Raw genomic sequence first — 22,048 nt, forward strand, 5'->3', positions numbered from 1 at the left:
ACACTTGGAAGGTTTCCTCCTACGAAAGATAAAATTCCCATTTGTTAAAATGTTAGAGAAGACTTGAGAGTCCCTTGGGCTGTAAGGTGATCAAACCAGTCAATCCTAAATGAAATCAGTCCTGAGTGTTCACTGGAAGGACTGATGCTGAAGCTGAAGCTCCAATACTTTAGCCACCTAATGCGAAGAGCTGATTCATTGGGAAAGACACTGCTGCCGAGAAAGATTGAAGGCAGGAGGAGAAGGGGATGACAGAGGATGAGATGGTTGGATAGCCTCACGGACGCTATGGACATGAATTTGAGGCAACTCCGGGAGATAGTGAAGGACGGGGAGCTTGGTGTGCTGCAGTCCATGGCAAGAGTCGGACACAACTGAGCGACTGAACAGCAACAAAATGTGGATTCCATACAGTTCTGTGCACAGTTCACTCCGCACATCCTTCTCTCCTCCGCTCTTCCCATCCTGTCTCCTCCTCCACCTCTGGCCCGCAAGCCCAGAGCCTTCTTGTCCTCCCTCCCTGGCCTGGGGTATAAACACCCTCCCCTCCTGACTGGTCTCCAGGAATCACAGCTGCCTGAGTTTTCTGTGCCCTGCAGACTGCAGGCCCCCTTGCTGCCACACAGCCCCTGTCCTTCTTTATTTATTATTTTTTTTTTCCTGTCCTTCTTTAGACACTAAATTGCATAAACAAGGCCAGGATGAGACTGATATAATCGTGCCGTTAAGTGATGCCCAGGGAATTCTTTTCTAATAAAATCTGGAACCCACTGCCCTCGCCTCAGAGCACAGTTCTCTGGGGCCTGAGCTGGTCAGACAGCCAGATGACCCAATTCATTTCTGCACCTTCCCTGAAGAATAGCCATCCTCTGCTATGGTTCAGCAACAGGAAGTTTTGAGGACGCGGTCACTGTTTTTCCCAACTCAGGAGACTAAGGTGTTACAAGAAAATCTTCCATGACCCACGAAGGCAGGAGGGCGGCCTCCTGAGCCTGCCGAGGGACAGAAGACAGCGCCCTTGACGGCCCCTTTAGAGAAGGACGTGCACACACACTTTCTTAAACCAGTTTAGCTGAACCATCCTCTACCCGTGAATGGAAGAGTTAGTCCTGACTTTTAAGGAAAAAAGTATATGATTTCACTATAAAAATGCATCATCGTTTCACCCGGAGCAGTAGCTGAGATAATATCCTTCTGCAAACAGCCTGCCCGAGGTGCCTGCCTGCTTGCATTCATATGGAAATAAGACTGCCTTTCATGAATATCTATGTCAGTGAGATTTTCCTATTCAAATCCACAAAAAATGCCCCATATTGAAATGCAAGCTTGTGAGAGGGGCAGCAAAGGAGCCGGAGAAGTCCTTCAATCACAAAGGGGAGAGAAACTGCTCCCAGAAATTCGCCATAATAAAGAGCCCCCAAGATCATAAAACCAGAACCCCCTCCAATTGCCAGCTTATAAAATCTAGTAGAAATAAATTACCAGGAAAAAAAATGAGCTAGAAAAAAAAAATACAAGTCATAACTTTTTATCATTAGGTTCAGTACACATAAAACCACTCTGCCAAATTGCTGTGGAAGTTTGTGAATGCTTTACTCCTGTCTCTGTTTAGCTTTTTTTTTTTTTTAATTTCATTGGCGTATAGTTGGTTTGTAATGTGTTAGCTTCATGGGTCCAGTAAAGCGATCCAGTTATGCATATATTCTTTCTTTTTCAGATTCTTTTCCCACGTAGGTTACTACAGAATACTGAGTGGAGTTCCCTGTGCTATACAATAGGTTCTTGTTGATTATTTTTTAACAGGTTTTTTCAATGTAGATCATTTTTAAAGTCTTTATTGAATTTTTTGCAATATTTCTGTTTTATGTTTGGTTTTTCTGGTCGTGAGGCATATGGGATCTTAGCTGCAGGGACTGAACCCACACCCCCTGCATAACCACCGAACCACGAGGGACGTTTCCAATTATTTTAAATTTGGTAGAGTCGGACACGACTGAAGCGACTTAGCAATAGCAGCAGCAGCAGCAGCAGCGTGTATGGGCTTCCGCGATGGCTCAGCAGTAAAGAATACACCTGCCAATGCAGGAGACGCAAGTTCGATCCCTGGGTCGGGCAGATCCCCTGGAGGAGGGCATGGCAACCCACTCCAGTATCCTTGCCTGGAGAACCCCATGGACAGAGGAGCCTGGCGGGCTACAGTCCATGGGGTTGCAAAGAGTTGGACACAATTGAGCACCCATGCAACAACTCGGCGTGTGTATGTTAATCCTAAACTTCTGATTTATCCCTCTCCTCATCACAGGTTTCCCCTTTGGTAGCCATAAGTTTGTTTTTGAAGTCTGCTTCTCTTATCATGAACTGTAACCGGTGGCCCACCAGCCACACCTCGGATAGGAGATAAACTTGCCAGTAAGAGTTGTGCGGCGTGGTATGGCTTCGCCCCAGGATGGGGTGGCAGGGTGGAGGGCTTGCAGGCTGGCCGTAGGCGTGCTGGAGCTGCTGTGAGTGGCTCACACAGGGTGTCACGTGACGTGTCCCACGGAGCCTCAGCAGCCTGGCTTCCAGGGCCCCCCGGCACACTGGGAAGTGCCGACAATTCCTCTGTGGACTGGCCCGGCGGCAGGCTTCCATTTCTCCAAACCAGAGCCCTTGTTCAAAGTCAGAAACAAGTGCTGTTCAAGGTACTAAAATATAAGACGTTTTCCCTCTTCCCGGGGAAGGGGCAGTGGGAGGCAGGGTCCTTGGGGCAGCCGAGGGTCCAGCCCCCAGCCCCACATCACTGTCACAACCAGCTTTGCTATAAAACATGGACCCCAAAAGAACACCCTCCAGTACTCCACACAGCACGCGCAGAACAGTCAACCCAAGGGCAGGGCCTGGCGACTACAGTGATCACAGCCCGTGAAGCCGCTGCTTACCCCGGGCTACGACAGGGCCCGCAAGCCTGAGGGAAGGCTGGCTGCTCTGAAGGACCTGGGATCAGAGTCGGCCGAGGGACCTGGCATGTCCCCGCAACCCTGAGCTGCCCTGCACGTCGGTCACGCAGCCCCTTCAGGCGTCTTCCTCCAGGGTGTCCAAAATGCCCCTACCACCAGGATGCAGGTTTCGGCTCATCCTCCACGAGCTGGGAAGGTCTGGCTCGCCAACTCCAGTCAGGCAGTCCCTTTCAAGCTACCATGTCAGGGGTCAGCCTGGTGTCTCTGCCCCTGCAGGCCCAGACCTTCTGATGTTTTTCTAAAGAAGCGTGGTAAGTGTTGTATCCCCAGCCTGTCTCCACCCTGCCACGGCCGAGGGTGCTGAGTGACGGGGGTGTTTTACCGAGGCCCTGGCAGCGGGGCTCCAGGGCAGTGACACTTTCATGGGGAGCAAGTTCCCCACCAAGAGCCAGACTCCCCGCCCCAAATACAGCACAGGAGCTGGCGCCCTGCACCCACACAAAGCCCAACCCTGAAACTGGTGAGTCGCCGGCCCAACTAAGATGCTCCCATGACAGGACAGGAGCATCACCTCCAAACTCACTGGGAGGACCTCAACTGAGGCCCTGGATGTCTTAACAAAGTGCTGGGTCCCTGCTAAACCATCGCAGGGCGACGCCCACAGCTTGGAAGGTGGAAGACAGGCAGGCTGCGAGGGACTTGCCAGTGTTTACGGGTCAGACCCCTCTCCTTTCCGGAGGTCTCAGAACCTGTGTCCTAAACATTGTTTCCTTGCCTTTTCCCATCAGCTTTACTTACTGCTGTTTATTTCCCAGTAGCACCAAATGGCTCACGTCTGGCCAGGACGCATTGCACACGTGTGAAAGTGTTCACAGATCTACCAGCATTTAAAATAGATCAATTTAGATTATTTTTACTGCTTTGAGTCAATCTAAACTTACAACCTAAAGCAGATAACTCTGGCCAAAAGATATCTCTTGCCTCGAAATCGATGTGACTGGGTTCCCGTGTGGGTTGCGTTTGCCCAGGAAACCTGTAGGAGAAGCAGGCAGCTAGCTCCAGAGGGCAAGCGCTACAGCGGCCACTCCACACATGCACCAGACCCCAAAGGCCGAGACCAGCACTGCCTTGCCTCCACCCCGGTACCCAGAACCGGCCCAGCCCCGGGGGAGCCCCTCACCCCTTCAAGTCCAACCAATCAATGATCATCGCTTCACAGTCGTGTAGCCGGTATCCAGGGCAGAAGGTAGAATGTCACCCTGACCCCGGAAAGAGCCTGGGGCCTCCCTGCCTTAACAGCCAGTGCTGTTCTGACCTCGCTGGTTTCCCGCACGGGGGTGAGCGAGGGTGAGCGTCCTGTCGTGTGTCAGCACCGCTGGGCTCTTGTGCAAGCCTCTTAAGAACTGTTGTCTACTGCCCTGTTGGAATGCTGGCCTTTTCTTTCTGATTTGCAGAGGGCTTCTGCAGTTGGTTCATGTCTCTGATGGTTGCTTTTGTGCTTGGCTGGTTGCCAGCGCCCACTTGTTTATCAGCCACTGATTCAGGTGCTGCCAGGGGCCTTCATGGACGTGGTTTGTTGTTGTTGTTCAGTAGTTAAGTCATGTCCGACTCTTTGCAACCTTATGAGCTGCAGCGTGCCAGGCTTCCCTGTCCTTCACCATCTCCCAGAGTTTGCTCAAACATATGTCTGTTGAGTCCGTGATGCCATCCTTTTATATATATACACATGCGTGCATGCTAAGTCACTTCAGTTGTGTCCAGCTCTTTACAACTCTATGGACTGTAGCCTGCCGGGCTCCTCTGTCCATGGGATTCTCCAGGCAAGAATACTGGAGTGGGTTGCCATGCTCTCCTCCAAGGGATCTTCCTGATCAAACCCACATCTCCTATGTCGCTTGCATTGGCAAGCAGGCTCTTTACCACTAGTGCCATCTGGGAAGCCCTATATATATATGTATATACACACACACGCACACACACACACACACACACATACATATGTATATGTTTTTTCTTAATTGGAGTGTTGCTTTACAATGTGCCGGTTTCTGCTGTACAATGAAGTAAATCAGCTTGTAAATCTCCTCCCTCTTGGACCTCCCTCCCACCCCCCCATCCCACCCCTCTAGGCCATCACAGAGCACTGAGCTGAGCTCCCTGTGCTCTACAGCAGCTCCCCACGAGCTGTCTTTATGTGTCTGTGTGCAAGTATGTATTTGTGTGCCTGTGTGCATCTGTGTGTGGCTTATATGTCCATGAGTGTACGGTGTGTGTCTATGTTACATGTGTGTATGGTATATATGTGTGTCTGGCGGGGGGTGGGGGGAGGTGGGAGGTGGGGAATGCACATCTAATCCCCTACCGGTTCTGTTTCTGTTAGAACCCTCACCTGTACAATACCTTCCTCTATTGTCTACATGTTTGTTTGAAGGGGATGTTTCTTATTTTTATAGTCAGCACAAGTGGTAATTTTGAAAGCAGGGGTAACACTAGAAAGAGAGTCCACTCTTGCAGGCTTATGTTTCAGCGCATTTTCCCAGGGGCTGCAGCAGAGGCAGGGCTGTGGAGCCCGGGGCCCTGCCACACCCTCAGGGACCTCAGCATCACCAACTGCTCGAACTTGGCCTTCAGAACCCCCAGCCCGGGAGCCGCACCCGTGGAGAAACATTGTGACTTCAAACCTATCGGTAGGCTGATGTCCTTCTTTCATCCAACACGCACACTGCCGAGTGTGGAGAAAGGCAGTAACACTCGGGGTGAGAGCACCCTCTGCTTCGTGGGGCCGATTCCGTGGGGCCATGAACCATGACAGCAGACAGACCAGCAGTGTCCTGGCGGGGGTGGGGCAGTTCTAGGAAGAAACCAAACCTGTGGGATGGGACAGGACAGCAGGGGTTACCTTACATCACGTGACCGTCTTTGGGGAAGGGATCGTTGAACAGAGGACTCAGTGAGAGGACGGAGTGAACCATCCAAGGACCTGGGAAGAGGGCGGGATGGTCAGTGGGCACCGGCCACAGAGGGCTGCCGTTTTAACCAGGATGGGCCGAGCCAGGGAGGCAGGATGGAGGGGCAGGGGAGGTGGGGAGAGGGGACAGGACCCTTGGTGGGTGAAGGGGTGGGTGGCGGGGATGACATGGGAGGTCCTAGGGACTGGGGACCTGGTAGAGGAACGGTGGTAGGTGGTCTGGGGGTCAGTGGGCTTTGGCGCAAAGACTCAGGAGATGGTGCTGATAAGAGGCTGAGGTTGACCATGGAAACAGGGACAGATGTGGTGGGGGAGGGGTGAAGTTGGGAATTACTGGTTAGCCAAGGAGGATGAATTAGAGATGGAAGGGTCAGAGGAAAGCGGACCTGGGTGAAGGCTTGATTTTGGCAACAAAATCACAAGCTCAGAGCTGCCAGAGGTCACTTGACAGCAGAGGACACCGAGGGCCAAGGAGAGGTGCAGAGGACACCCGTCAGGTGTGCTGGCCACTGTCCCTGCCCACCGTCCCCTGTAAATGCTGAATCCAGGTGACCTCCGGTCACTGAGTGCCCTGGACATGCCCTTGTCTCTATGGCAATCGTTCCGGCCACCGTGCCTCATGCCTCCACACCCAGGGGACCAGCCATGTTCCAGGGGTTCTGGTCACTGGTGGACAACCAGGGACTCCCCCACAGCTAAGGGGTTGGGGGGGTAATGGGACCTGAAAGCCTGCAGGTCTGAGAGGCAAGACCTGTTTTGTTTTCTTCAGTTCTCTGTTAACAGAAGCCAGAAATCTTTGCTACCACTAGAGGGCGTCCCCGCGCTGAGTCACAGAGGGACCTGGGGAAGGATGGCCAGGGCCTGGGGTGGGAGTGGGGCTCATCTGCAGGGGCTCCCTGGGCCCCCAGCCAACCCCCGAGCTGCCCCCTGAGCTGCCCTCGCTGGCCGGGTTGTCAGAAGGTCCCTTTGTTTCCATGTCACACTTAATATGGTACAAGGAACCAAAGAGCCAGCGCCATGTGTCAGGTGGCCAGACTGGCAAGGGGATGGGCGGGCCTGGGGGCAGAGGGGAGGAGGGTGGACCCTGTGCAGCCAGGTGGGCTGATGGGGGGCCTAGGAGACCCCGACCTTTGTGAAGCTCAGCTCCACCTTGCAGTGGGGTGACGCTCCATCACATTCAGTCACCACCCATGCTCCCAACACTTGTGAGCCCTCATCTTCCCCTCCATTTAAAGAAGTAGCGGAGGGGCTGACGTCCAGACAGTCACCTGCTCAAGCTCCCTGAGCCCCTGAGCCAGGGTTAGCATCCACATATCTGACCAAAGCTCACTGTCCATCTCTCCTTCTCCAGGGAGGCCAGAGAAACTCAGGCTTCCTTGTGATTTTGTTTTTGTTTTAATTTTTACTTTTCTATTTTCTAACACCAAAAACATTTTGTGCTGGGATATAGCCAATTAACAGTGTTGTGGTAGTTTCAGGTGAACAGCAAAGAGAATCAGCCACAGGCGTACATGTATCCGTTCTCCCCACACTCCCTTCCCAACCAGGCGGCACATAACATTCAGCAGAGTTCCATGCGCTAGGGATTTGGGGAAGGTCATGCACAAGCTGCTGTATTTAAAATGGATAACCAACAAAGAACTATTGTTCTTTCTTTTTTTAATACTTCTTACCAGGGAATTTTCATGCTTGCATGAAATTGACATAGTAAGTTCCACGCACCCATCCCCTGGCCTCAACAAGTATCACTGTGCATTTCCTCTCTGCCACTGCATTTCTATTTTCCTCTAATAATGTTACGTATCTTTAGGCAAATTTTAGAATCACATCCTTGAACACAAACACCTTCACTGCCTCCATCAGCGGCTTGCTCAGCTCTTTTCTATAGGAGCAAAGATCAGACACACTGGTCTCCACCATCTAGACAAGTCACTGCCACCCCGAGTGGCACCAGCCAGAGTGACAAGGATATGGCGCTGGTGGTGAACCCACCAGCCGATGCAGGAGATGTAAGAGACCTGGGTTCGATTCCTGAGTCAGAAAGATCCCCTGGGGGAAGGCAGGGAAACCCACTCCAGTATTCTTGCCTGGAGAATCCCATGGACAGAGGAGAAGACTGGCGGGCTACAGTCCATGAGGTTGCAAAGAGTCAGGCATAATTTAGTGACTGAGCACACAAGCACACACCCCAAGGATCAGAGCTGGGAGCCCTGGGGATGCAGGTCCTGCTTGAGACCTGACTCCGAGAGCAAGGAGCAAGCCACCCCCCACCCCCGTACCAAAGTGGTCTCACTTCTGCAGGTGATCACAACTGAAGCAAAACAGGAGGCTGACAACATGAGTTCTGAGTAACTTGGTCTTCCACTCACCTCCTCAGCTGCAGGATTTCACATATCCGATCGCCTGGTGTTGTAAAGGAAGAGAAATGAGTAAGAAACTCAAGTTACCACTAAGTTCATTTTTAGAAACTGCAGCATGAAATGAAAAAATGAGTGTCTCCAGAATACCAAGTAAGGGGAAATGATAAACGATGCCTCCAAATCACAGGAAATGCAAGGAAACCGTCCAAGTGCCCATGACTCAGAGATGCCCGGGGGCGGGATTTGATAGAACGGGGACCCACTGGAGGGCTTCCGACTCGGTGACAAATTGATGGTATTAATGACACTCTCGAGGATAGGTCAGCTCTCGTCCAAAGCCAACACAGAGTGGAGCTGGGTACTTCTGGGGCCCTCGAATCAAGTGGGAACAAAAGCCCAGGCCTGTTCCCTGAGCCAGCACTCAAGCAGGGACCCCAAAGGGCTTTCAGGTGTGTGACCAGTGTTGTGCCAGGGGTTACTCAACCCCAAGAGCTTAGTCACCACTTCTCAGACACTGTCCTGTGTGTGGATGGCGCAAGCCAGAGCTGGACCATAACACTGAGTGCTCAGCTCAATGCCCTCAACAAGCCCACTCTTGGAGGCTCGCCCTCCCAGCCCTGAGGCTACATCACTGGGCTTTGTGATCCATCTGCTCCCCTGGAGTCCCTAAAAGTCATCCTATCTCTTTAGTCCCCTGCAGCAGTAATTTGAGTTTTCTACCAGATATTCTTGCCCCTTCTAAGCACCAGGAAAATCCTGGTGGCTCAGATGGCAGAGAATCCACTTGCAATGCAGGAGACCTAGGTTCAGTTTCTGGGTCAAGAAGATCCCCTGGAGGAGGAAATGACAAAAACCCACTCTAGTATTCTGACCTGGAGAATCCCACGGCCAGATAGCCTGGTGGGCCACAGTCCACAGGGTTACAAAGTGTCGGACACGACTGAGAGACTGCACACGCTGCACACACTTCCAAGCACACACAGCTCTTGCACCACCAGCTCCCTGCCTGTTCAGCCAACGTGTTGTGAGGAGGGTGACCTGTGTCCCTTCAGGCTGGAGAATTTAACTGCCCAGGTGTGACCCTCCAGAACACTTTTCCCTCTGCCATGGTGGCTGATGATGTTGAGATGTGGCTGTTTTGTGAACCTGGCTTAGATGTGAGCAGAGCCCTTGATGGCTCCAGGGGCCCCCGCAATGAAACCTACACAACCGAGGGGCTGGCGGGAGGGTCAAGAGAAGATCATCAGAAGAAGGAAGAGGGTCCTTCTTGGTGGGCTTGGTTGCTCATTTAGTAAAACTGCCACCTGTAACCCACGGAGGCAGATCTTCCACCTAAGGACACCATTGCTCTTGGGGACACAGCTGGAAACTCTATTTTAGTGTATGGAGATCGGTCACTGTTGGATTCATGCAAAGATGTTATATGGAAAGACAAACTCAGAAAATAATCCTCTGGTTTATAAGCGGGTATGAACGAGACAGAGACTCAAACTCAGGAGCTCACAGGATTAGAAAGAAGCTTCTGGCCTCCCAGGTGGCATAGTGGTACAGAATCCACCTGCCAATGCAGGAGACGTGGGTTCAGTCCCTGAGTGGGGAAGATCCCCTAGAGGAGGAAATGAAAACCCACTCCAGTATTCTTGCCTGGGAAACTCCATGGACAGAGGAGCCTGATGGGCTACAGTCTTTGGGGTCACAAAGAGTCAGACATGACTTAGTGACTGAACCATCACCACTGATTCTCAAACTCCAACAGCAAAGTGATGAAACCGAGAAATGCCTGGAGCAGCAGCCGCAGGAACTTCAGCCACAACCGAGGATGAGATCAGGGTGAGGTCAGTGGATCAGGGCGACTCTCGGAGAGTCACTGCAGGTGGACATGTGGGAAGAGAAGAGGCCGTGTCTCCCAGGTCAGCTCACAGGCTTGGGGACCACAGCCATATCTCCTCATTGTGGAGGTAAGAGGACCATCCACCAAAGAAACTACAAACTGGGAAGAAAACAACCAGTGTCCACTGTCTGCTGTGGCTACACTGCGTGAAGTCCCTCTGAATCAGTGAAGTCCAAGCCATGGCTCCCAGCAAACACGGGATGCTGCAAGCCTCTGGTCACAACGATTTCATCAGTCAAAGAGCTTGTTTGAGCTTGTTTGGTGTGTGTTTCTGTGCAAAGACAGCTAATTCCATACATGTTGTTGATTCACTAACCCTGAGCTCCCGCCAGCAGCTCCAAAACTCACTCCTGTAACCAAGCTCCTCTGACGCCCGCGCTTTCGCCAGAGGGCACAGCCCAGCCTCCTGCGTCTGGGACACGAGACAGCACTCCCACCGTGTGAAAGTGTGGAAGTGTTAGTTGCTCAGTCGTGTCTGACTCTTTGCGACCCCGTGGAATGTAGCCCACCAGGCTCCTCTGTCCATGGGATTCTCCAGGCAAGAATGCTGGAGTGGGTAGCCATTCCCTTCTCCAGGGGATCTTCCCAACCCAGGGATCAAACCTGGGTCTCTTGCATTGTGGGCAGATTCTATACTGTCTGAGCCACCAGGGAAGCCCACTGTGCTCGGGGCCATTTATTTATTTATTTATTTTTTCGGGGCCATTTAGAAAGCAAAATCACCAGCAAAAAATGTAGAAAAACTGGCACTAAATAGGCCAGGAAAGGAGGCTGGTTTGCCACACAGGCTGAAACAAGAAGGCGGAGTCATCCTTTTGCCCTCGGCTGGGGGCATGTCTGGGCACTCAGATTCTCTGCCCTTCCCTGCCCCCTCCCCGGTGCATGTCTGAGAAAGACGTCGTAAGTTCCTTGGGTGATGATTTGAGGTTACAAGTAAATTTTCTTGTGTAGATGAATTTAAAAACACAGAATTCACAAGTAACAAGGCACAGCAGTAGTTGGGGCTGTTTGAGAACTTGAACATATCCATTGGCCATGTTCTCGTGGAGCAGACAGGCCGGGAGAAGAGCTGGAGGGTCACTCCCCAGTCCTGTTCAGATATGGCTGAAGAGAGGGACAGCAAAGGGAAGACCCCCGAAAGGCAGGGTCGTGGCCAGAGCTCGATGGACAGGGCCCTTCCTTCCCCACTGGGGCTCCGGGATGGCACAGATCCATGGCTCCCGCCTGCCCACCCTCCTGCCCCTTTCTAGTGGGTACATGGATTGCTGTCATCCTACCCGGTTCCAACATTTTATAGTAAATGTGGGGGGATAATGTGTCTTCTCATCAGTCTCCAGTTCCTGACATGATGGGGACTCCTGGGCATCACCCCTGATGCAGAAACCCCACACACACATACCACCCAGAGAGCCAGAGAGCTTGGTCTAGGAATGACCAGGAAAGGGGTGTGGGGAGGGGAGGAGGGGTATTCCAAATGTGAAGAGGGCAAACCCAAGGGAGCAGGCGGACACGTTAGCATCAATACTGCTCAAAAGGACCTTGCTTCTCTCCAGTCTTGACGTGGTCAGTGTCCAGGCAGATTCCAGGGAGCAGACCCTAAGATGGAGCTGAGCAGGCGGGACAACTGTTAGGAGTCCCCCTGGAATGGACGGCCGTGAAAAGGAGGGCTGGAAAAGGACATGGCAGAGGGAGGGAGGCGAGGAGTCGCCATGCAGACCAGACCACAGCCTTGGTCCCCGGGCATAGGTCTGAGCAAGAATTGCCCAAGGTCCCAGTGGGCCAGGCTTGTCCTCCTGGCTGGGCTGCCAGCTGCCCTCTCCAGGCTCCTTGCTGCCCAGAGAGCCTCCTTCTCATGCCCGTCTGCCCACCGATGCCTCCACTCACTTTTCCCTGTTCCCGCGTCTCAGGTCCCCTGCCCCCTGCCTTAGCTCTGCTCAGCTGGCCCATTCCTTCCCCATCCCCCATAAACTCCTCACCTGAGGCTGCTTCTCCGTCCACACAGAGCAGAGAGGACCAGGTGGGTTCAGAGCTCTACCATGCGGAGAATTTTCCCTCTTCACTCCCTTTATTTTTTATTTTTACTTTTTTCTGTTTTTTGCCCACATATGGCATGGGAGATCTTAGTTCTGTGACCAAGAATCAAACCCGTGACCCCTGCAATGGAAGTGCAGTGTCTTAAAAACTGGACCACCAGGGAAGTCCCCTTCCTCATTCTTTGAAAGCAACCTGAGTGAGGCTGTAGGGTGGCGGCCGTGCCATCTGGGCTGGAGTAAACCCATCCCTGAACCAGGCAGGCCTTCCCCTCCTGCACGGGCCCACTGAGAGGGAACCTCCCTCCAGCCGAGGGTGTAAGCTGGGCCAGGTGGTGTTGGGTGACTTGCCGCCGGCAGGCCCTCTGCCCAGGTCTGCTGGTCTCAGATGCTCGCTTCCATCTGTGATGGGTGATTTCTGAGCCCCACAACCGTACGATTTGTGGGGGTGACAGAGCCCAGCTTACCCCGGATGAGTGACCAGATATCCCATCTCCGCCGGCCCTCTTAGCACATCAGCATTTGTGTCTCAAAGGCACAGGATCCTTTGCTGCAGATGGCACATCCTTCCTCCAGAGTCTCGGGGACCGGCGCTGTGGCTCTGCCATGAGGGCTGGCCACAAAGGCCATTAGCATTGTCCCACTGGGGACTCCACTGATGGCACACGGTGAGCCTGATTGTACGTCTGGAGTCTCAGGGCTGCTCGCTCTCTGCACAGCCCGGCTGCAGAGCCCTTTTCTGCTCTGGGCTGACTCACAGCTGGTGCAGTCTTCCCAGGGGTGGAACAGGCCACCTCCAGAGTCTACAGGGGCCTGGCCAGGCATTGTCTAGGGGCTGATACAAGGTGCAGGAACTGGTGGGAGGTCCAGGTCAGTTCCTGGTTAGGGGCCCCTAACCAGGATTAGAATTGTATTGGGGCTTCCCTGTTGGCTCAGCTGTTAAGAATCCATCTGCCAATGCAGGAGACTCAGGTTCGATCCCCAGGAGGAATAAATGGCAACCCATTCCCATATTCTTGCCTGGAGAATCCCGTGGACATAGGAGCTTGGTGGGCTCCAGTCCGTGGAGTTGCAAAGAGTCAAACAAGACTTAGCAACTAACCAACAGTAACAAGAATTGTATTGCTGTGGGGGTTCTGAGTCTTCGTAGAGTTTCTCTTCCACCTGCTGGAGCTCAGGTACCTCCCCAAGACTCCCAGGGTGTGAACCTCTTCTTGTTGCTTCTCACCCAGGTAGCATGACGTCATCAATGTAGTAGAGCAGGGTGATGTCCTTTGGAATGTCCGGTCACCTGGATCTCTTGGGACATAGAGTGCATGAGGTGACAAGGCCATAGACCTCAGACTGTTTCCTCACCAGCAAAGAAAAGCCAACTTTGGGGGTAACCACATACCTGAGGCTGGGCTCATCTGTTTGGCAAAGAGCCACACCTGGAGGGAAGCTGCCATTGAGGCTGCTTCCTGGTCACTTCAGGATTCTCCTGCTTCTGCAGGGGCCAGATTGGCCAATCAAATGTAAGTTACGTGGAGCTGTGATGGAGCTCTCCACCCCTGCGTCCCTCAGATCCTTGGATGCAGAACTAATCCCAGCCCCACCCCCACCTGAGATGGAAGAGTGGATTTTTTGTGTGTATTGTCTTGACCAGGGTTGGGGGCATTTCCAAAGACTTCCACCTGTCATGTCCCTCTTGTTCCTACCCCACAGACTGAAGACCCAAAGCCACATTGCATCGTTTGTCTTTCCTAATTATAATCTGGGGTCTGGGGACATGACCATAGCAGGTCAGGGTCCCAGTGTACCTACTGTAAGACAGTCCTTGGCTACAAAGATCTGGAAGACCACTTGGCTGTATATACACCCACCTCAAGAGAGGGCTGCCGTGAAGCTTGGGATCCTCAGGTGCCAACATAAACTCTTAACTTATGTCTGAAAGTAAAGATGAAAGTGTTAGTCGCTCGGTCATGTCTGACTCTTTGTGACATCACGGACTGGAGCCCACCAGGCTCCTCTGTCCATGGGATTCTCCAGGCAAGAACACTAGAGTGGGCAGTCATTCCCTTCTCCAGAGGCTCTTCCCAACCCAGGGATCAGACCTGACTCTTCTGCATTGCTTGTGTCTAGTGATCATTAAAATGTTTGGATCCTCCCACAGTGTACAACCACCCAAGGGAGTGGCTCAATTCATAACAAGCTCACATGTGGCACGTTCAGTTCTCCGGGGGACCCAGGCTTCTCAGGTCCAGAAGAGGACAAAGCATTGTGACTCTTGAATGGGGCAGCTGTTTTCACCCTTCAGATGTCCATCCTTGCTTTCATTTCGTGATCTACATCCTTGTTGGATGCAGGTACATTTTGCTCCTGAGGATGCTACGCTGTATTAACCATGCAGCTCTGCAAGTTGCCACACTGACCTTTCTGTTCGCCGCAATGAGAAAGGAAATGCTGCAAAGAAATGCTGCAAAGGACAGCTGCAATGAGACACTGTCTGCGTGCATTCTGACTGGTCTGCACCCACACCCGCCCCTGTGGGTTTTATGTCTTTGTCTCTGTTGCTCTCGATGATTCTGGTTTCCATGGCCCCTCTTACAGTGAGTCTTGATGAGGCCACCACTGACTTCTTTCTAAAGTGCTCATCTCATCAATGCATTTCATGTGCCTTTGGTCAACGGCAAGACCTGCAGGACTTCCCATCCAATAGAACCATCTCGTGGGTTTGGAGCTTACACGGTTTATCCATTCCAGCAAGCTATGTTACATCGCCCACCAAGGTACCCCATTGTATTTGGAGACCTTTCTACTTATTTTCATTCCATCAATTTTTAAAATATGTTTTGGTATTATGTTACCTGATGCTGGGAAAGATTGAGGGCAGGAGGAGAAGAAGGAGACAGAGGATGAGATGGTTGGATGACATCATCGACTCAATGAACACAAGTTTGAGCAAACTCCAAGAGATGGTGAACGACAGGGAAGCCTGACATGCTGCAATCCATGGGGTCACAAAGAGTCAGGCACGACTGAGTGACTGAGTGACAACAATTATGTTATTAACTGCATATGAATTTAGAATTGTTATACCTTCCTGGTGAATCATGGCACCAAATGGCAATCCACTCCAGTATTCTTGCCTGGAGAATCCCATGGACAGAGGAGTCTGGCAGGCTACAGTCCATGGGGACACAAAGCATCAGACATGACTGAGCAACTAACACACCTGGTGAATCAAAGTATCCCTCTTTGTCATTAATAAATGTGCTTCTCTCTAGAATCTCTATTTTAAGCTTTTAAATATCTATTTTAAGCTTGAAGTCAATTTTGTTTGTTAGTATATGTACACTAGGTTTCTTTTTTGTGAGTATTTGCATGCCATGTTTTCTTTTTCCATTATTTTATTTTAAGCCATTTTTATCCTTTGTTATTTAGTCGCTAAGTCATGTCTGACTCTTTTGTGACGACATCAACTGTAGCCCGCCAGGCTCCTCCGTCCATGGGCTTTCCCAGGCAAGAATACTAAAGCAGGTTGCCATTTCCTTCTCCAGAGGATCTTCTCAACCCAGGGATTGTTCCTAGGTCTCCAGGACTGGTAGGCAGATTCTTTACCATTGATCCAGCTGGGAAATACCTTTCCGATACCGTGGAATGCAACAAAGCTGTGTCTAGAGAAACATCTTGGGTCTTAAATGCTTTTCTTCAATGAAAAGAATTCTTAGCCAATTTTTTTTCAAATATTGCTCCTGCCAAGTCTTTTTTTTTCCTTTTCCTTTTCAGACTCCTATAATTATTTATGAAATCTTCTCACAGTAACCTTTGTGTATTTATGCCCTATTTTGTATGTTCAGTCCATGCTTTTATTCTGGGTGTTTGCTTTGAACCTGTTTCACATTCACACTTTTTCTCATCAGCAAATCTCACATTCTGTTAAACTAATCCACTGAGTTTTCATGTCAATAATTGTATACTGTAGTTCTCAAATTTGTATGTGGATGTTTTCATTTGTGTTATGTCATTTTTTATAGTTTTCAATTCTCACTGATTTTAGCATTTTGCCTGGCTCATTCCAGGATCTAGAGTTCCTGAGGGTCTCTCTGATTTTATTGCCCTTTGTTTCTGCTGGTTCTTATTAACACTGTCCTTTCTCTCAGAGAGTTCAGTTGTTCTGGATGGTGGGCTAGACATCGCACCTGGGGAAAATATTTTGTAGAAATAACTGATGCTAATGTTTTTCTCCGAGAATTTTTTGTGACTGCCAGGCACCTGGCTGGCTATATTAGCAAGCTGGAATCATTTTCATCTAATTGTATAAATTGAGATTCTCTGAGACATCGTAATGTCTGAAAACTGGATTGAAATTTTTATGAGGGTTTCTTTATTTTCAGTTCACTTTTTCCCTTGGGGGCTTCCCTGGTGGCTCAGATGGTGAAGAATCCACCTGCAATGTGGGAGACCTGGGTTGGGAAGAGCCCCGGGAGGAGGGCATGGCAACCCATTCCAATATTTTTGTCTAGAGAATTCCATGGGCAGAGGAGCTTGGTGGGCTACAGTTCACAGGATCGCATTTCCTTAGGTGCAACACTCTGGGGTCCTAACCCAAGGAAGAAGGCTTGCTAAGACCCCCAAACGTGGAGGCTCTTGAACTCCAGACGTTGTCCCCTTTTGCTGTGGGATGGCAAAGGCACTTCCCTGCTGAGATGGCAAAGGCCTCTCAGCGGCCTCTTCAGTGATCAGCAAGGAACGGTTGCCCCAGATGCTGGGCTCATCTTTCCAAATTTTGACCTCTCTTTATTGGCCTTGTGGATCAGTATTCAAGAATACTTTTTTCCAGATATTTTGTTAAAATATATCTTGTCCTCAGAGGGAGGGTTGGTTCAAATTGCTTAGGTCACTGTTACTGGAAGCAGTATTTATGCTGTTCTCACCGTAAATTTAGCAATTCACTCTTTTGACACCAAGAGATCAAAGCTTCAAACTGGCTCACTTTGGCAGCCTGACTTCGTCATTCTATACTCTGAATACAAATGGGAAAAAAACACAGTCAAACTTTCTGCAAAGTTCAGAAGTCTGAGTACAAGCTGACCCAGAACCCTGAATAGGTTGCTTTTCAAAGCTTGCCTGCCGGTGGGTTGTCTAGAGGTCAGAGTGTGTGTTCCCACAAGGACAGCCCACCCACAAGAGCCCCATCGTGGGGATGAGCCACTGAGACCACGTGAATTCTGTGACACAGGCTCAGAGGTGGGGGTGGGAGGAAAATGACAGGAAGCAGAGACAGGACTCCATCCCTCTGCCGGACACGAGGAAGCCCCGGGAGAACACGTTTAATAGGCTCACTCTGCCTATGGCAGAGCTTCTCCACGTTCTGAGCACTCCGCTTCCAAGCACCCTGTGCCTTCCCGGTCCCCAGAGCCCTGCGTCTTCCCAGGTGCCCAGTGCCCTGCGTCTTCCTGGGGCCCCAGTGCCCTGAGTGTCCCCGGGGCCCCAGTGCCCTGTGTCTCCCCGGGTCCCAAGTACCCTGTACCTTCCCTGGTCTCCAGTGTCCTGTGCCTTCCCAGGTGCCCAGTGCCCAGTACCTTCCTGGGTCCCCATCACCTTGTGCCTTCCTGGGGTCCCCTGCCTGCTGGAGAACCTCACCCAGCGTTGTCCCTCACACTCCTCCTCTGTGGGCCATGTCAGCTCATAGTTGACGGAGGGAGGACTCTGCTCAGACTAATTTCGTGTTTTTAAAGAGGCACCTGTTGGAACAGGCAGCTTTATCATTTCAGGGAGCAGAGGTAACAGAGTGGACAGAACACTTGCAGAGAAATTTGGTGAAGTAATCGGGGGGAGGGTACAATGGGAGAGACCATCTCCGAGGTGCCTCTGCTGTAACTAGTGTGTGTGTGTGTGTGTGTGTGTGCAGAGTTGCTTCACTCGTTACTCTTTGTGACTCCTGGACTGTAGCCCACCAGGCTTCTCTGTCCATGGGATTCTCCAGGCAAGAGTACTGTAGTGAGTTGCCATGCCCTCCTCCAGAGGATCTTCCAGACAGGGATTGAACTTGCATCTCCTGCATTGCACGCAGATTCTTTACTGCTGAGCCACTGGGGAAGCCCACTGTAACTATTTCATTCCCTTAATTAGGTCCTACTTCTCCAGCTCTTTCTCTCCCTCCTGTTCTGAATCCTAGGATCTCTCCAAGTTCCAAATCTCGGTATTTTTTCAGTGCCTCCCAGGCAGAATGGTGTCTGTGTTGTATCAAGGGGGCGAGTGACAGACGGGGGAGGGGAGAGGGCAGGGCTGGCCCGGAGGCTTCTAGACCTTCTTGTCCTACTAAACCAGGGCATCCATCAGGCTGGGATTATTTACAGTCACATTTTTAAGGTTTGTGTCTTGACTGAATCAAATTTGGTTTACATTCTACAGTGTTGTTGCTCTATTTTTTTGTTTGGTTTTTGCTTTTATTACCAGTTTAACAACAAATCAAAGTCAAGCTTCCATTCCTGGCAGGTCTCAGTTGCCTATGCTTTACTTTAATGGACAGTTGTGCTCAATTTTTCTAGAAACAGAAAACCTTCCTAGTTTTGTTGAAGCCTCAAGAGGAACCCACGCTGTGAGCCGGTGGAAGGTCACTGGAGGACCTGAGAGTTTTACGGCCCTTGGTCTGTTGGCCAAGCTTGGTCCCCACTCCACACATCAGCTTGGCCTTTCCCATTTACGGGTGAAGGAGTGAGGCGACCTGAAGGTCGTCCCTGCCACCCAGGCCTCCGTATGACACTGCATTTTTCTGCAAACCCCGTTCTCACGGTCTATGGGGGTCTGATCAAACTGCCTGTGGTAGAAAACCACTTCACCAAGGGGCTGTTTTTGGACAACAAAACTTTGAAATTTTTTTTTCCCCAGACGGACCTCTCTGGGCTTCTCAGAGACGAAAGGACATTTGACACGCATGACCCGCTGCCGGTCTGGGCAGTTTACTCCCTGACGGTGTGGTTTTTGAATACAACCTGCCAAACTCCAGGGGAGAGGACAACGTCTTGTGGACAGAGGCCATATTCCCAGGGACTGTTCCTGCATTTCCTAATGGGCATGGCCTCAGAACTGGGCCTTATCTGAGGTCTGCCTGGCCAGCATGAGCTACAGGGTCCCACAAGGGGGCAGGCTCTGTAGGTACCCCGGGTCCGTATGTATCAGCCCCTCCATAGCAAAGCTTATCCCAGCACTGACCCATCCCTGAGGGTCACAGAACCTGAGACCTGAACCGAAGAGGATTTTAAGGGCTTCAGATACAGATGCTTAAATGATTTGCCCAGGATCCCAAGGATGCTGATTTGCCCAGGACCCCAAGCACTTCCCTCTACCCATTCCTGTCTCCCCTCCAGGCCCCACGGCCGCCTTGACGTCCCAAGGTGGCCCGGATCTCCCTCACGGACACACGCATACACACACTCCTGTGCGTGTACACTCAGTCCTTGGCCAAGTCCAGCTTTGCAGTGGTCAGTAAAGGTCTCTCTAGCTCCACCAACAGGTGTCCCTCTGACCGGGAACATCGTCTTGCTCCTCCCAGGTATGACATCTCAGTCAGCAGCGTAACAGGTGAAATCCTGAGTCACCACGCTCCATGAGTGCACAGGTGACATGGAAGATGTTTGTGAACAAGAAGCAGCAGAGCTCACCTGATGTTACAGTAACAGAGGGACCGAGATAAAACAAGCACGACTCAGAACAGTGACTGGGAGAAATAGATTTGAAGCCTTCCAAGCCGCATGCCAACATCTTTTTAAAAAAAAAGAAAAAAGATTTGGCTGCATTAGGTCCTAGTTGGGGCACGCAGGATCTTTAGTTACAGCATCTGGGATTTAGTTCCCTGACCAGGGATCGCACCCCGGCTCCCTGCATTAGGAGTGGAGTTTTAGCCACTAGACCATCGGAGAAGTCCCCCAACTTCCCCTTAATCCTCGAGTGTCTAGTAGGTAAAGGATGGGACACTTGGTAAGGCGGAAGGTATCTTTACAGGTCCCTCAGAGCCTGCGTATCTCAGTGGATTCCTCCTTCCTGCCCTAACCGTCTCTGTACAGCTTGTCTGCTGATCTGCAAAGCTTTTGACATTAACTCCATTGCAATCACTGGTAAGCTTTTGCCATAGTTGTTGGGGATTTTTTTCTAGGTATCCTAAAAATGTACCCGAGGGATACTCGTGGTGAGCGGTGACTGGCCTCTATGGGATGGGGCGGATGGTGGGTTGGGCTTCCAGCCCCAGGCTCCCTGGTGATCATAGGAAAGAGGGTCCTGGAAGAACAGGCCGGGTAGCAACAGACCAGTGGGCAGAGAAACGCATCGCCATGTGGTCAGGGATAACGGACCCTGACCACCGGGGCCTGTAGGGTTGCTGACACGCAAGCCTGTGTCTGACCCCCGTCTGATCCCTTGGGGGCATCTCACATCCTCCTGTGTCCAGTTTAGTCAACAGACACGCACAGCAGACAGCCTGGAAAGAGTACAGTGACGTCGAGGATGGCTCTGGCTGACTCCACGGAGCCAGTGACCTATACCTGGGCACTGACGGGGAGAGAGGGGTATCCAGCTGTGCTGTCATGGCCCATGTCTGAAGGCAGCAGTGTCATAACAGACTCTCCCCAGGGAGCACACCATCCATGCTCCCTGCTGCAGGCTGCAGGGTCCCCGCCCCCTTCCACACCATTTTTCTAGCTTCTCCTAGATTGTGTGCATGTTGGTTATTCAGGGAGGGTTGATTTCTACTGTTTCAAAGCAAGAATCCAGGCTGGTAGCCACCATCGCAACCCCAGGTGTATCCCCCGACGGCACACAGCCTTTACAACCACAGTGCTCTTGCTGACGTCCTGAAGTGACTGGCTCTGTCTTTCTTATCAGGCTGCAGCCCAACCAGAAGACCTTGGTCAGTACCTTTGATCCTGGAGTGCATTTATTAAAAAGATTTTTGTCACACGGGTGCCTTCTTGTGGGGGATTATCTTTCTCATCAAAAGAAGGGAAGCTGCCACTGTCTGTTAAAAGGTGAGGCTCAGACCGCCTCCCAAACTGCTTTCTACCCGGAAACCATCACTCCGCTCGTGACCCACTGCAGTTCCCCACCCATTGTCTGGGGCTGAGGCTTGCATCTTCGCCATGGGCATTACCCCTTGAAAACCTTTCACGAAGGAGGCTTAAGGACTTGGTGGCTAATTTCGGTGGCTTTCACCCCTTGAGTGTCTCTGCAGGGTCCCTGAGCTGCCGACCCCTCCCGCAGGGACCCGGGCACCCTGCGCATCTGACAGCAGCCTCCTCGTGTGTTCAGTCCCCTCCTTGTCACGGTGAGTCCATAAAAAGAAACACTTCAGCTTATTTTAAGTTGTTGCCTTCAAATGGCAAGACCACGTACCCAGCCAGGACCTTGTGGAGAGCTCAGACGGGCACAGAAGCAGAAATCTTGAATAGGCCCATTTTCTCTCTCAGAGTCTGATACTGGAAAGTCCTGGCCCGTATACATGAGGAGTGACCCTGCCTGGTCCCCACACCAGCAGGATACCCCGTCCACTGCTCTCTTAGCATCCCTGCTGAGACTTGACTTGTCCCGGGACGCCTGTGGTGGACATACCTGTGAGTGGGATTCATGCAAAGCTGGTATTCCAGAAAGCCCCCACCTCTGAAGGTGAGGATGGACTACGCCATGCTCACTGGAGTAACTGCCAACTTGAGTTGACAAGAGTTAATTCACAGCCTCCCAGGAAATGGCACCCTAGCGCACATCTGGGCCCTGTGAGCCAAACCCTCATTTCTCATTCCAGGACTTTCATGTTCTATGTAACACTAATGAAAAATCAGATCTCCACCCCTACTTCAGAAAGATTATGAGGCACCGGTTCTGGCAGCAGA

Source organism: Bos indicus x Bos taurus, chromosome 1, assembly GCF_003369695.1.
Source record: "Bos indicus x Bos taurus breed Angus x Brahman F1 hybrid chromosome 1, Bos_hybrid_MaternalHap_v2.0, whole genome shotgun sequence".
Lineage (NCBI taxonomy): Eukaryota > Metazoa > Chordata > Mammalia > Artiodactyla > Bovidae > Bos > Bos indicus x Bos taurus.